This window comes from Saccostrea cucullata, unplaced genomic scaffold, assembly GCF_032062105.1.
Source record: "Saccostrea cucullata isolate Sc308-1 unplaced genomic scaffold, CSIRO_AGI_Scuc_v1 ctg2582, whole genome shotgun sequence".
Lineage (NCBI taxonomy): Eukaryota > Metazoa > Mollusca > Bivalvia > Ostreida > Ostreidae > Saccostrea > Saccostrea cuccullata.
The window spans coordinates 145,863-163,363 of NW_026929448.1; positions in this window are offsets into that span (position 1 = coordinate 145,863).

Consider the following 17,501-nt stretch of genomic DNA (forward strand, 5'->3'; position numbering starts at 1 on the left):
AAATCAGTTATTTAACGGTTGAATGAATTTCGTTCCATTACCGAAAGTTGATTTTTAGCCCACTTAACAGAAATAAAAAAAAAATCAATGAAATATTTGACAATATTCTAGGTTTTCAAGGTTTGGTATCATAAGTAATTGTACTAAAATCCCAAGTAAAAAAACATTCTCCCTTTTCCGGAGGTGATGCCTGTATTTCCTTAAATAACTGAAAGCACACATTGTCATTGCTAACGCTGGAAATCTTCAAGATAAAGAAAAAGAGGAGAGCTGCAGTTGTAAATATACACTGCATTACGACTTTTCAGGCTCGTGTGAGTGGCAGATCCTTGACAGGAAATCCAAGACTTACTACACTACGTCAAGTTAGAGAAAATTCGACCGGAGTATCTGAAAAATGGGCATTTAAAAAGGTCTAAGAATATTCTTTTCGCTCAGATTAAGACATTGATAAACCTAATGAATGGTAGAATTCCGTGGCTATGAATATAAACAAAGTGCAAATTGTCAATAGTTGCCATGAAAACAGGGGAAAATTGAACATTCATTAAGAATGATTTTTAAATCAAAGTACTGAAAAGATTTTTTAAAATGAAAATCGCACAATTACATATACTTATCATTAATTCAAAAAAGTTTTATGTTCAACATGTTCAAGGGACCAAAGAGTACACTCTTGAGCAAAATTCGTCGCTTTTTGTAGGTTTCCATGGCAACGGTAGACATTTTGAAACTGAATGCAAATGTTCAATGCAAAACTGCAACCAGTGATCATCTTTTGAGGAAAGTTTCAGGAAGATTGTCCCAGCCATCTCCGAGAAACAGCCCCTAGAACAAAAAGATGCGTACAATCGCAAAATGTTGCCCCCGACTTCGTTCGGGGCGACATAAAACCAGAACTTAAGGCATTCCGAAAAAAGTCGAAAGACCATGATAATAAAAACAAACAACGAGTTGGATAAAAAAACATATCTAACTACAAATCATAGGAGATTATTTTTATCCCATGTTTAACACTTAACAATCAATGTTTTACAAAGTTTTTGTACTTTATTTTACTTTATTACGCTATAACGCAAAATAATGCAATGTGGCGTCACAACCGTGGGATACACGATATAATGATTCATGTATAAAGGTGTAAGCATGGTATAAATATATATGACTTTACGATTAATAATTAATTTCTCAGTAAATTTTTTCTGTTCTGTCTTTTCTACAGTAAAAATATTTGTAATCAATTTTCACTTGGATTTTTATTTTGCGAGTATATTTAATATGTGATGTCCTTTTACAAAGTCATATAGAAAAAAAATTATATTTCTATTTTAACGTGGAGAAAACGAACAGTATTCGATAGCAAATTCCATTAAACATTACAAAATAGGAGCGGAGCAACGCAGATCTCCAAAACATCAGAGGTAATATCAGGTGAGTTGATTTTTTGAGCAACCCCTGCCAACTGGTCACATCAACTGTGTGTTCCATGATCGGGAAATAGCAGGAAAATCCGTAGATAATTCAGTGAGTATACATAATGGCTTAACTATTAGTATGAAAAAGTCAGTCAGTATTTAACTTTATCTTTAGCTGAATTTCATTACAAGATCATTGTATCGACCATAGAACTTACAAAATGATGACTTTAAAGGAGACTGCTGATATTCTTGCTTAACTAGTCAACTAGTTTGTCAACACCTTTCTAGAAATTGTACACCTACTTGTAGTATGTTCTTGCGTATCAAATCAACTGAGAGCTATAAACTCCATATGCAGGTGACAAAGGTATATTGCTGCATTAGTAAATGAGAGATTGGTGAGCCAATGCAATCAGGTTTATCATGAAGCTTTGTTGTCAGGTAACCATTTTCTAGTTAAATATTCAAATAAGAAACAGATGTGTAAGATATCGTGGTATTTCTTTTAATTTATCAGACTCACTTGGAGTGATCAAGCAATTTTTTTTTAAAACTTGGACCATCTGATTATCAAGTGTACTATTTTTTTGATTTATAAGGATTGAAAAGTCTTAAAATCTTATTATAAAATCCAGCTTGCTTCTAAAACTCCATGTGTATTACTATTATGTATAAATACTAAAATTATTATCCCACATCACTTTCATACCTTTAGTCAGAATGTTTAAGCAGAACGTTCCTTAAGAACAAAAAACTGCGCATAACAAATAAAAAAAAAAGGACAAAGTAAAATAAAACAAAATGTTTTTATTTAATTTTACAAAATAATTTTCATCTTTGAAAAAGATCATCAAAGCATAATAAAGATTAAAAGGAAACACATCTAAAGTGTCAACTCTAGAGTTTCCTTAACTAAAAAATATATTTAACTATACAGTCATGAATTGTACGTAAGTTAGCATTTTGAAGCATCATAAAAAAAATACAATACCGCCTTAATCATCAGGAGGCTAAGTCTCCTTAATAATCGGAAGACAAACGAGCAATGTTTTTTTGATAATTAACAAGAAAGTATCCCTCTTCCTTTAGCCCCGTGTCTGAGCTTCGTACCAGACTATAGTTTAAGAAATGCAGTTCTATAACTATTCAAAGTGGTAATTCTTACATGGTATTAATCTGGTCAAGGTAAATTCATTTTTTCCCAAGTCTTAATCTTTGTACTTTTTTGTCTTTTTGGGTCACTGGAGTAAACTAATATGGAATAATTCATCGCATAATTCATATGGTTTCATTGCAATTAAGGTGTCTTTAGCATTTTGAGGTCGAAATAATTTTCCTACTTTAGCTAAGTATTTAGCGGGTTATTAGGAGGGGACTTTGGTTCAGTCGCAGGTAAAGCTTCTATTGTCTATATATAAATTCCTCTATATCTAAAGATGGTCATGTCTTCTCACTCAAAATTTGACATCTAAGATGACAACATCAATCGCAATACAGAGACAGGAACCTCTGACAATATCCATATCCTGTTTGGACAAAAGTATATCCGTCATTTCAAAGGGACTACTAAGTCCGTGCACCAGGCAAAGCGCTCTTTTTCAACGTGAGGAAATAAAGCAGACGAAGAAAAACGGAGCAGAAGACACAAAATCAAAAACGTCATCAAAAGAGGAGAAGAAAACAACACGTCGTGAAAATGGAGGGAACTATTTGAGCGTGAACACTCAAGGTATAATAAGAAAAATCAGTGATGTGGACAATGGGGAACTTATAGAACTTCTTCAAAAGAATCGACAGCAATCGGACACGATGTGTGCGAACAGACGGGCGATGTCAATGGACACTGCCTCTCTTCAGAAGGGATCAGAAACAGATACCAGGACAGATGGACATTTCCTGGTCTTCTATCAAGAAAAAGTTTCTCTCCTGTCCTCTACGGAATAAAAGACTTTGAAATGGACACTAAAATGCTCACTAAAGACTTTCATATAAATAATGTATTTCGATTTATCGATTTTCAAAAGTATTTAAAATGTCTATGTATTCATATATTATGGATATTTTATTTGTTGTTTGTTGAAGAATTATCTACTGTAATAGATATGAAAAATAATTTTAAAAAATAAATAATTCAGAAAATTGAAATTATTTAAATGTTTGACGTCAAAGGTGAAAAAGAAATGCTCAGTAATTACACCTATTATAAAGATAAACCAGACAGTTAAAAATAACTTCTTTTGTGTACAAAGTATATGTAGAATTTCATAATTAAAATGATTAAAATTTTAATTAATTTCATAACATGTAAATAAATATGTATTTTGAAATTTATTGACTGACGCAGAATTGTTAGTTGTATTTCAGTCTAATATTGCTCAAAAGATCACAACTGTCGATTTTTTTTTTACAAAAACTATAAGAGAGATTTCTTGATTCAAGACTTTCATTAAATGAACAAATACTGAAAACAGGGATTCAAACGTACCATGCAAAGTGAGTGTTGTTCTTGATATAATCTTAAAACAATAGCATGTTTTTTTTATTTGTTTTTGTTCTTGTTCTTATTTTTTATTTTTTTTTAATGACAATTCTCTATGATTTCATCTTTAATTCATTAGAGGAACCTTTTTGTTAAAAAGTTTTTTGTTTTGAAATTATTGATTTTTATAATTTAAGTATCAATATCTACTTTTCACAAATTCTTAAATATATTGCTGCCCACTGCTCCCAAAGTCTCTCCCTCACTTTTTAATATATTTCAGTGAGGAACAGTCTTATTAATTATAGACATTTGATCCGCCCCAACTAGATTGCAAAAAAAAATGCGATCTGGTTGGAGCGAATCAATGTTCTCATTTGTACGTGATTGGTTGAAGATTTTAAGCTTTGCAGAACAATCCTTTTATCTGTTAATCATGTTTGTTTGTAAGAATTTTTTTTGTATAAAGTTTAGGAATGTAGTTTAGGTATATAATCCATGGACCTGTATTGTGACTGAAGTAATTCAATTAATTACTTCAGTCACAATACAGGTCCATGGATTATATACCTAAACTACATTCCTACATTCAAACGCTTGAAATGAAGTTCATTTCAAGCGTTTGAAATATCGAAAATATTTTAGTAAAAGACACACGATTTTTATCTTAAAAAAAGAGAGCTATGTGTAAAAATTGCATTATACAATTTACAGGATCAAATCTCCGTTCCTGCAAAATAAGAATGATCCACTCTGTAGCTCAGTTGGTAGTAAACTCTCTTCGTTTTCTGGGGACCAAGGGTTCCAATCCGGCTTATAGCTAAAATTAACCGATATCTTTTTTAAGGTTTCACTTGATATAAGATATACGTTCCCTTTACTTTATTTGCAAGGGTACGCGGCAAAGAAACAGTTGCTACCTATAGAAATGTTTTGTAACATTAGTATTATATTATGGCAACGGTCAATGATTGATTATAAGATTATTTAAGATAGCTACTTCATGCTCCTTGCTAGGATCGGTTATTTGATATCGTAATTATTTTGTTTTGAAAGTAATGCTCTTGTAAGATCAGATAACCTTGACCTTGGAGTTTGACCCACTTTTACACAAAAATTACAAACTTTTACTTTGACCATAATTTTTGAATGGTAGGTACTAGGACTTTCATATTTCACATCTGTGTTTTTTGTGATAAGATCTTTTATTGGATACCAAAAACTTTGGCCTTTTGACCTTGACCTTGGATATTTACGTACTTATGAAAAAGCTTAAACCTTGACCATAACGTTTGAACGGTAAGGGCTAAGACTTTCGTACTTCACATATGTAATTCTTGTGAGAAGATCTTTTATTTGATACCAAATTACTTTTAACTTTTAACCTTTGACCTTTGAGTTTTAACCACTTTTTAAAAACTTTAACCTTAGTCACAGCTTTTAAACGGTAGATACTAGGATTTCTATATTTCACATATGTATTTTTTTGGCAAGACGTTTGTTTGGATACCAACAACTTTGACCTTTTGACCTTGATCTTGGAGATTTTAAGTACTTTTGAAATAACTTTAACCTTTTAACTTTTGAACGGTAAAGACTAAGGCATTCATACTTCACTTACCGCATAAGTGGAAATTTTGGTTAGACGCAAATTTAGCGATTTCTTCCTAAGAACTGGTATTTTATTTTTAGCGAGAAGTAATGTGAGCGATTTTAAAATGCTAACTAAAGAAGCTATTACAAATAATACGCAGTTAATTTTTAGCGATATTTAATTTTAGCTTTGTCAGTAATTTCGCTAATAATGCCAAAATAAGATCCTCGTTAAAAATTCTATTTATACGGTATGTAATCCTTGTGAGAAGACCTTTCATTGAATATCAACAACTTTGACCCTCTGATCTTGATCTTGTAGTTGACCTTCTTTTAAAAAAAATTTAACTTTGGCCATAACTTTTTAACGGATATGATTAGGGTTTTCATCCTTCAGATATGTATTACTTGTGAGAAGACCTTTCTTAAGAAACCAACAATTTAGACCCTTTCACGTTGGAGTTTGACCTACTTTTCAAAAATTTATCCTCGACTATAACTTTTGAGCAGGTGGTGCTAGGGATTTCATATTTCACAATCATATTTCTTGTGAGAAAAACCCTACTTTGGGTAATAAAATGTCTAATTTGCATTAAAAAATAATTAATCTTCGTTATGTTGCCATTCGGGGTCATCAGTGGTTCACAAACATATCTTGTTCCTTATATAGAGAAGAGATTGGGCTTTCATATATGACACGTGCATTACCTGTGACAAGATAATTCCGAGCATGCTATGATTGCTTACCCCTTAACCTTCACGATTGACCTTATTTAAAAAAAAATCAACTTCATTGATAATTTCTAAATAAATGACATATGATAGGGGGTTCATGTTAGACACAATATGTCATAAAAAATAACATTTTACCCACAAAGACACCGAAAGCGGGGGACCTCAATTCTTTGAATTTGCTTGTTAATTTCTAGTTTATAATAAACAGTGAATATATTTTATCATACCGTCCAATTTTGTTTTTATTTCGTGCATTCTAAAATCTTACAAGATCTGTACCGAAATGTGGAGTGGTCTTTTCTTTTCATCAGTATCGGCGAGTACTGAGTTCTATTGATAAATTTGGATTTCGGCATTAGATCGGTTTGGAGGTATCGAAAATAGGCTCCGGTTGTAGACAGCGACATTTCCAGTTTTCGTAATGGCGCCGTTTCTGATGTTTTCCTGGGGCCCGTTTTACAAAGGGACTTACGACTTAAGACCAAATTTAATTCCTCATATAACTCATATCGAAAATTATCTTCATCTTTTTTTTAAGGAAATGTGGTAAGATATTTTTACACAAATAATTTTAAAGACAAATATTAATTTGCAAAATTTTACAATCATCTGAAGTTTTTGTTCTTAGTCGTAAGTTTTTTTGTAAAACGGATCCCTGGTATGTAAAATATCAAAATCGTAAAAAGGCCTGGAAAACGGCAGATATTTCAGACTACTCGAATTTTTTAAATTAAGGATTCTTTAAAAGAAAGAGGATTATTGTTTGTTCTTTTTTTATTTCTAGTGTGCTTTACGTACAAACCGCTTATTTAATTAACTGTATATTAATAGTATAAACTGTACAGTATATTAACTACCGCGAATGTTTTATTTTCAACCAATATGTCTTATTATGAAGCCGAGCTGGTTTTTATCAGAGGAGTCTGTTTGGATAATTTTCCTGTTTCTGATCTTAGAGTTGTCACTCTTGAATCAACTTGGCACCAATATATTCCATGGGATGCCTCATGTTATACTAGAATACAGTAAATATATAAGACAGAATTTTTGAAATATGAATTTACAATTCAATTTCACTATGAGATGGAAATTAAAAAAAATCACTGTCTAGTTAGTATACTAAGCAAGGGACATCAACGGTAGTTGGTAATTAAAGTGGGATAATTTTTGCACAGCCGGCTTTGCCGGTCCCCCCCCCCCCCCCCCTTAACAAACTAGGCATAGATTCCTAAAATGTAAGTATTACTTTGAACTTCTTTACAACAAAGCATTTTTTGTTTATTTTAATCCTTAAGTCCTCTTATGGTAGACACTATAGATGAAAGTAGGCTGAAACTTCGACTGAGATAATCCCGAAATGCGTACAATATGTATATGTTTATAATTATTCATAATAAAAATATTGTGTATACAGGAACTTAAATCACAAAGAATAGACTAAAGTCGAATTTATATCAATTAACCTTATCACAAATTGACAACGAAACAATAATTAATAGTTTCACCCAATAAATGAATGTTATTTCATTACAAATCTGCAAATCGTCAAGCATATAATTTTGTTATATGAAACTAAAAATATCTAAAGTTATAGTTTTGATTTTTCTGCTATCATCCCAGGTTATCAGGCCAGGCCCCTAGACTATAAACTGAGAATAGACTTACTTGTAAGTCAAAATGTCAAACTATTAAAACTTTGGAAATAAATTTGATATTGAACCAATATTTTTACAATTTGTTTAAATTTACATATTACGCAAAATTGCAAATTTATGAGCAAATACATTGAACAAAACTAAAGTTATCCGGGATGAAAATTTTGATTTGTCTGTTATTATCCCATGGCCATGGGGTCGTTTTTTTCTCCTGCTGTGCTCACAACACAATCTATTTATAACTCACACAATATAGATATGTGTCTCCAGACATCACTTCATATTACATAGAGACACACAGAAAATATAGTTCACACATGACGGGCGTACGAATATCAGTATAGTTACACAGGTTGTTACTGTAAAAAAAGCCGACAGCCCTTTCACTGCCCTATTTTCTTTGGCATAAGATAAGACATGCCTTATAATTGGGTCTCGGCACTAAATTCATGGAAAATCCCTAATTAAATGATGATATCATTAGGTGGCGTCATCTAAATTTGCACATGGTATATAAACTATATCAATCTCTATCTTGCACTCTCTCTTGATCTCTCTCTCTGCTTCTCTTTTTCCTCTATCTCTCTTTTTTCTCTCTCACCTCTTCCTTTATTTATTTATTAGACTTATGTGAATGAGGATATCTTCAGACTTATTTAACTCAGGATATCTTCAGAGTATACTTTTAATGAGGATATCTTCAGACTTATTTGAATGAAGATATCTTTAGACTTATTTAATTCAGGATATCTTCAGAGTATACTTTTAATGAGGATATCTTCAGACTTATTTAAATGAGGATATCTTCAGACTTATTTAACTCAGGATATCTTCAGAGTATATTTTTAATGAAAATATATAAAGGTATTTAATGAAGATAGACTTATTTAAATGAGGATATCTTCAGTCTTATTTAAATGAGTATATCTTTAGACTAATATAAATGAGGATATCTTCAGACGTATTGAATTAAGGACATCTTCAAACGTATTGAATTGAGGATATCTTCAGACTTATTGAATTGAGGATATCTTCAGACTTATTTGAATAAAGACATCTTCAGAGTTATTTTATTCAGGATATCTTCAGACTTATTTGAATGAGGATATCTTCAGACTGATTTAAATGAGGATATCTTCAGACTTATTTAAATGAGGATATTTTCAGAGTATATTTTTAATGAAGATATCTAAAGATATTTAATGAAGATAGACTTATTTAAATGAGGATATCTTCAGTCTTATTTAAATGAGTATATCTTTAGACTTATATAAAAGAGGATATCTTCAGACGTATTGAATTGAGGATATCTTCAGACTTATTGAATTGAGGATATCTTCAGACTTATTGAATTGAGGATATCTTCAGACTTATTTGAATAAAGATATCTTCACAGTTATTTTATTCAGGATATCTTCAGACTTATTTGAATGAAGATATCTTCAGACTTATTTAATTCAGGAGTATATTTTAATGAGGATATCTTCAGACTTATTTAAATGAAAATATCTTCAGACTTATTTAAATGAGGATATTTTCAGAGTATATTTTTAATGAAGATATCTTCAGACTTATTTAAATGAGGATATCCTCAAATTTATATCAGTGGAGACATTCAGACTTATTGCAAATAGGATATCCCTGGACTTGTATCAATGCTGTATATTTTAATGTACAAAGTGCGTAATTAATTTAACCTTTCATTCACAGTCAATCAAGCTTTTTAAAAATAAATTAACAATATTTATTATTCAATTTACTCAACATGTTTTATTGATTTTAACAACGAAAGCATTTCTTGTAAACGTCTAAAAAAAAATCAATTTAGTTTTATTTAACTAATAATTATAAAGAAAATATCCCTGTCTTTCTATCAAACTCTTTAATTTTGACGAACATTAATAAGATAAAGGGCATTATAACTGAGGGACAGAAGTTGTTACCAGTAGTCTTGTGACTTCGTTTTCAGCTCACATTAATAGAACGTTAACTGTAAAGAGAACCGTAAATAACAGTGCATCATCATGTTTATCGCTATCTGCATGTAAAAATGCTGCATTTCAAACTTCTATAACTCCTGTGCTTCTATTTAAAAAAATTGAATCTTAGAGATGGAGATACTAGGGGATCATTTACAAAAGCTCAACAACGCGTTCAGATAAAAAAAAAATAAAAAAAATATACGCTATCGCTCAATACACAACACACTGTTGCGCCAGCGCTTTAAAGCAACACGCCGTCGCACTATCACGCAACACACTGTCGCCCAAGAACACAACACGCCGTCGTGCTAACACACACTTCGTCGCCATGCAATTGACAGCGAATTGTGTGTTAGTGTGACAGCTAGCGTATTGAGGGTTAATGCGACGGCATATTGTGCGAACTTGACAGCGTGTTGTTTTATGTTAAAATAGCGCGACCACCGACTTGTGTTAGCATGACAGCGTGTTAAGTGTAAGCATGACAGTATGTTATATGTTAGCGTGACAGCGTGTTGTGTGTTAGCGTGAGAGCATGTTAAGTGTAAGTATGACAACATGTTGTATGTTAGCGTGACGGCGTGTTGTGTGTTAGCGTGTTAAGTGTTAGCATGACAGCATGTTATATGTTAGCGTGACAGCGTGTTGTGTGTTAGCGTGAGAGCATGTTAAGTGTAAGTATGACAACATAATGTATGTTAGCGTGACGGCGTGTTGTGTGTTAGCGTGACGGTGTGTTGTGTGTTAGCGTGATAGCGTGTTAAGTGTTAGCATGACAGCATGTTATATGTTAGCGTGACAGCGTGTTGTGTTAGCGTGAGAGCATGTTAAGTGTAAGTATGGCAACATGTTGTATGTAAGCGTGACAGTATGTTGTGTGTTAGCGTGACAGCGTGTTAAGTGTTAGCATGACAGCTTGATGTGTGTGAGCGTGACAGCGTGTTTTGTGAATGTATTGTTGACCTATAGCAAGTTAAATTCACCTATCCGGACACATACGATCGAATCAAATGTAAATTTCGTTTTAAATATTCAAGTAGCCTTAAAATTATTTATATACATTTTGTACACACATCTCATGATTTTTTTCTTTGATTCTCAACATTTCATAGCTTTATGTAAACAAGTTCTTGTGTCCCTTTAAGTAATATTGGCAGATAACAGTTCCTAACTTTTATTTTGTACTTGTTTACTTCATTTACGACAATGAACACGTGTTTCTACTATAAAAAAAATTATTAACACATGCATCTTATAATGGTTATAGTCATCTGCGTGAAAAAAAGCAAACGCAACACTTTTATCGTGGCATTCAATTCATGCAAGATGTGTTGTTACTGAGTTTTGTGTGCTTAGATGTTCGGCCTTTAAAAACTGCAATTAATAATTAAAATATTTTTGAACTTTTATACACACTAAAATTTTGAGAAAAGCTTTAAGAGTCGAAAAGATAATGAAAATATTCACATGACAGATTAATTTCATACATTTCAGATAAGATTTTAAAATTATTTACTGGTATCATTTATATTTGATGAATTGTCATTTAAAAGTAAAGCAAATCATCACTGCATTCAATTTTTTTTATACTCATTGAAACAGCAGTTCAAATTTCATACATTTGCATGTGTCACCTTAAACATATGCACATCAATAGAACGTCACCTGATGTCACCTGCAAAATGTTACCTGCCCGATTTTATTTTTTTGTTCGACGTCTTCATTTGAGTAAAAAATTAAAAAAACAATTTGTGTCAGCTGTCAAATTTCCAATTTTACTTGTCTTCTGTCCATTGTTGTACATCTGCTTATTTGATCTGTCCAATTTTCGTATATATTGGCTAAAGTCACCTGTCAAATTTTCCTACAATTGCTTTAATCACCTGTCCAACTTCTTTTGTACATACTCTTAAGTCAATTGATTTAATTTTTCTTGACCTATGAATATTTTATAATGTGAACTGTTCAACTTTCAAAAAAATATTTTACCTGTCAAATATTAAAACATTTTTACGTCACTTCCAAAATCATACAAATAATTTTCCTATGCGATCTGTCCAATTTTACATGTATACATATTTCAAGAAACCTGTCCAATCTTACACATTTTCCTTTGAACGCTGCTCAATTTGATAAATTTTCCAATGCAACTTGTCCAGTTTTATACAATTTACTATTGAAGCAGCTCAATTTTCGTGCATTTTTTTAAATCACTATTTTTGCGAATTTTACAAGTGTATGTTTCATACATTTGAATATGACTCCCTCTCGCTTACTCTCTCTAACATGCTCTCTCTCATTGGAAGTTTTCTAACTTGCAATTTAACGTCTAAGTAGTACAGATGTAAGTGTAAACTACACGTGTGTTCAAACACTCTCACACATGTGCAGTTGAAAAAAAAATACAAATCGTTTTTTTTATTAGTGCGCATTTCCCCATTACCTCTTCACTAAGAAATTTTCAGCCAAAAAGAGTTTTTGCAATGAAAGATGTGTATTATTAGTATATTTCGATATTTTCCGCTTTGCATACTAATTAAAGAAGTAATTTAAAATTGAAGCTGCGTTATCTTAATCTTTTAGTTGTTTTTCCTCCGACCCTCCCCATACACGTGCACGTTCTCATAATGCCACCCACGCATACACGTGCATACATGCAGGAACACATGTACATGCATTAAAAAAAGAAAAATGAAACAAAAATGCATAGGTTTACAAGGTAATTATTTTTAATCTGAATAAAGAAATTTCGGAAGTTTAAAAGTATTCATTTCAATCTTAACAAAAGAGTCCAAGATTTCTGAAACCATTTACATTATCTTTGCTGTTCAAACTATAAATAAATTACAAGTCCTCTTTTTAAATACTCAAAGTTTTACATACATGTACAGTTAATAAGTCATTAATATTTTGACAACCTCGAGGTTAATTTGGCCCTGCTGACTCTTTGCCACCTACACATACTGAAAGAAAGCTGAAATCATGTTATCTATAAAAACTATTCCATTCAATGTTGTGTATCTCTGTGTCAATGACATGCCTTGCTATCAAATCATATCGTGATAGACATCAACTGAAATATCTTTCTAAATACAGCTCATTGGTTTTCGTTAAGCAATGACATGTGCAGTAATGCACACCAGATTTAAAACAAATGCTGAGAGAGAGAGAGAGAGAGAGAGAGAGAGAGAGAGAGAGAGAGAGAGAGAGAGAGAGGACATTTGTAACTTTCAACAAATTTGATTCACTTAGCTGAATTTGATTCACTTATGGTTTCACCTATTATGCATTATTAACGTAAAAATGTTGTGAAGGACCCATTCAAAATAACTATATATAAGCTTAATACAGAACATCATTTCTCAAGTAATGTACCTCTAGGAGAGCCATGGATTAATGCCCCTTCTTAATCACTAAGCACGTGATGTCGACGTCATTTCCGCCGAAATATGGTTGAAATATTGCCGACTCAGCGTTAAAAAACAATTATTATAATCAATCGACGTCATTTCTTTAAAGGAAGATATTCACGAAGGATAAATATGAAGGAATACTACGAAGAATATCTTTAAATTGTATCTTTGTGAACATCTTCCAAGAATACATGTTTATACGAAGAATTTTAAGAAAGGTATATTTATAGGATATATATTTAAATGAGGAATATTTATGAAGGGTATCTTTAAAGAAAATGGTCTAAGAGGGATATTCATAAAAGCTATCTAGTACTGTATATAATACATGCATGGATAACCTTTAAAGACCTTCTCCAAGAGCGTGAACTATATCTATTTAGAATATCTACGAAGGATATAAATGAAGGATTTTCGACGGACATTTTTGAAGGATGTCTATGAAGATTATCTATGAAAACAAAAATATGTCAATAATTAACGGTATAAAATGAAATCAAGTAAGCTTCGTCATAACTGCGCTCCTGTACATCTTTAAAGAAAAATTGAAAGGTGATTGATTGATTGTATATTGTTTGATGAGGTCCCTTTTAAAATTTTCCAATCATATGGAAACGCCATCACAAAGCCTCAAATTCTGTCCTATGATCAGCAGTCAGAGTCAGTAGGCAGACAAGGATCTTTCTCGTGCCAGCACTTACTGCAACATGAGCCCTCGGAGGACCGGTCTCCACATCCCACAGTGGTAATACGAGACCTCGGAGGACCGGTCTCCACATCCCATAGTGGGAATATAAGACCTCGGAGGACCGGTCTCCACATCCCACAGTGAGAATATGAGCCCTCGAAGGACCGGTCTCCACATCCCACAGTGGGAATATGAGACCTCGGAGGACCGGTCTCCACATCCCACAGTGGGAATATGAGACCTCGGAGGACCGGTCTCCACATCACATAGTGGGAATATGAGCCCTCGGAGGACCGGTCTCCACATCCCATAGTGGGAATATGAGACCTCGGAGGACCAGTCTTCACTTCCCATAGTGGGAATATGAGACCTCGGAGGACCGGTCTCCACATCCCACAGTGGTAATACGAGACCTCGAAGGACCGGTCTCCACATCCCACAGTGGGAATATGAGACCTCGGAGGACCGGTCTCCACATCCCACAGTGGGAATATGACGTTTACGTCGGGTTTGAACACGGAATAAAAGTAAAGCGAGTGGCACCACATACACACAGTTAAATCATGGCTGAATTCATGAGCAAAGGTCCTACAATAGCTTTGTTCAGTGATATAAGAGATGTGTACCCCAAAGCGTAACAGACGGACGTAAAGACAAACGGACGGACAAACATCCAGATAATTAGATACCCTCCCGCTTTTTAAACGGGTGTATAACAAGCTGATTCAGATAAGAACCTGCATATGTCCAAGGAAAATGAAAAGCATGTGCGGATCTAGAGGGGGTGGCTGGTTCGAGAAGGGGCGGGGCCATAGGGAAGTATGGTATAAATTTTCATTGGAAAAGCTCAAAAGCTTTTTAAGATATTGCTCGAAAATTAAAGTATCACTCATAAACAGAATGTATGCCTGAATTACTGACCTTAAAATCAATAGAGATATTTTCTCAGGTAATAGGAAATCGTGATGTAAAATTTCGTTGCAAAAGTTCAAAGGTGTCTTGAGATATCGGGCGAAGTGTTAAAAAACGGATTACCTTGACCTTTGATCTGCTGCCTTGAAAATCAAACGTAAATGGTATCTTTCTAAGATCACAAGGAAATGTTATGTAAAGTTCATTACAAAAGCTCAAGGGATTTTCAAGATAATATCGTGCCAAAATGAAGGTATGACAGACAGAAAAAGAGATTACAAGCAGTGTAATTAACTGTAAACAACCATTTTTAATTCTATCTTACTTCTATCGGCAGATTGCTCTACATATTATAACTACAGAAAACTACCCTATAAATAGAGCTCTTTAGTGTCCAGTGTCTAAAGCTTCCTTAATGTTGGAAACAAACAAAAAGATACAGAGTGACTGGGCAATTATCAGTCACAAATGAACTTGGCACACATCTTTTCTTCGTGTCAAACAGCGGATAAATGATTGAATCTGCTCTACTTAGTCAGCGATATTTTTTATACTAATTCACAGAATGTTCTTGTTCTGACCGTAAAGTACCACTTCCGACAATCGCTGACGTACTCTGAAGGATCTGAAGGAGACCTGATGAAAGAGAGTTAATTTATCGCTGCATTTTTGCGTTTTCTTGTTGTCAAGTGAAGATAAAACTGCTGACCGGGTGATGTTTTCTTACTAAATATTTTACCGTGTCTATTGCCTATCGTCCGACTTTTGTCAACTTTCTCTTTCTTTTTAAACAAATAATTTTGTGGAATAATGTGTAATTAACTAACGGGGTTCTGTTTCAATGTATTGGCCGCAGCGTCAGGTCATATAGTAGTAGTGTAAGGTTGTGACATAGGAAAATTGAAAGTCATTAATTGTCCCCTAAAACACCCAAAAAAGTCTGTCCGAATCATTAAATTTAATGTAATTTGTTGAAGTAAGACGACAATTCAGATAGTTGGAACTCTTCAATTTTAAAAATACGTTTAGTAGTTAATTTGTTATCCTGTTCAATTATCTTACATCAAATTCCAGTCAGAAGTTATGTGAGTGTTCTCTCACACTGCGAAAAGCATCGGGAAGTGAATACATGTATATTTGTGCACATTCTGTGTAGTTTTTCCATTGCCGATCATATACTATACGTAATGTAAACTTTGATTCGTCCAACCCTTGTACCTTGTGACACTGCATTTTGGCGAATACATCCTTAACATTTAAAATAAATCCCAAATTATCCTTTTTTTTAAATATATGAAATGAAGAAGTTATGACGTATGGCCTGTGCAAACTATTTTTACAGCGTGATAAATATTTTATACGAAAAAAATTTTCATGTACATATTTAGAAGAACAAGCAAATTCAAAGAACTGTGGTCCCCCGCTTTCGGTTTCTTTGTGGATGAGATGTTATTTTTTATGACATATTGTGTCTAATATGAACATCCTATCATATGTCATTTATTTAGAAATTATCACTGAAGTTGATTTTTTTGGAAGGATGAAAACCCTAATCCTGACCGTTAAAAAGTTATGGCCAAAGTAAAAAAAAAGTTTTTTTAAAAGTAGGTCAACTCCAAGGTCAAGATCAAAAGGTCAAATTTATTTTTATTCAATGAAAGGTTTTCTCACAAGGATTACATATGTGAAGTATGAAAGTCCTAGCCCTTACTGTTCAAAAGTTATGGTCAATGTTAAAGTTTTTTCATAAGTACGTAAATATTTAAGGTCAAGGTCAAAAGGTCAAAGTTGTTGATATCCAATGAAAGGACTTGCCACAAAGAATACATGTATGAAATACAAAAGTCCTAGTATCAACCGTTAAAAAGTTGTGACCAAAGTTAAAGTTTTTTAAAAAAATAATTAAAACTCCAATGTCAAGGTCAAAGGGTCAAAGTGTTGGTATCCAATGAAAGGTCTTCTCACAAGTATTACATATGTGAAGTACGAAAGCCTTAGTCCTCACCGTTCAAAAGATATGGTCAAGGTTAAAGTTTTTTCATAAGTACGTAAATCTCCAAGGTCAAGGTTGTTGGTATCCAATGAAATGTCTTGCCATAAGATATACATATGTGAGATATAAAAGTCCTAGTATCTACTGTTAAAAGTTGTGACCAAGGTTAAAGTTTTTTAAAAGTAGTTAAAACTCTAGGGTCAAGGTCAAAGGGTCAAAGTTGTTGGTATCCAATGAAAGGTCTTCTCACAAGTATTACATGTGAAGTACGAAAGCCTTAGTCCTCACCGTTCAAAAGATATGGTCAAGGTTAAAGTTTTTTAATAAGTACGTAAATCTCCAAGGTCAAGGTCAGAAGGTCAAGGTTGTTGTTATCCAATGAAAGGTCTTGCCACAAACAATATATATGTGAAATATGAAAGTCCTAGTACCTACTATTCAAAAGTTATGGCCAACGTAAAAGTTTAGAATTTTTGTGTAAAAGTGAGTCAAAGTCCAAGGTCAAGGTCAAAAGGTCAAATTTGGTGGTACCCAAAGAAAGGTCTTGTCACAAGGAATACACATGTAAAATATGAAAGTCATAGCTCCACTAAATCAAAAGTTATGGGCAAGGTTAAAGTTTTTGTGACGGAC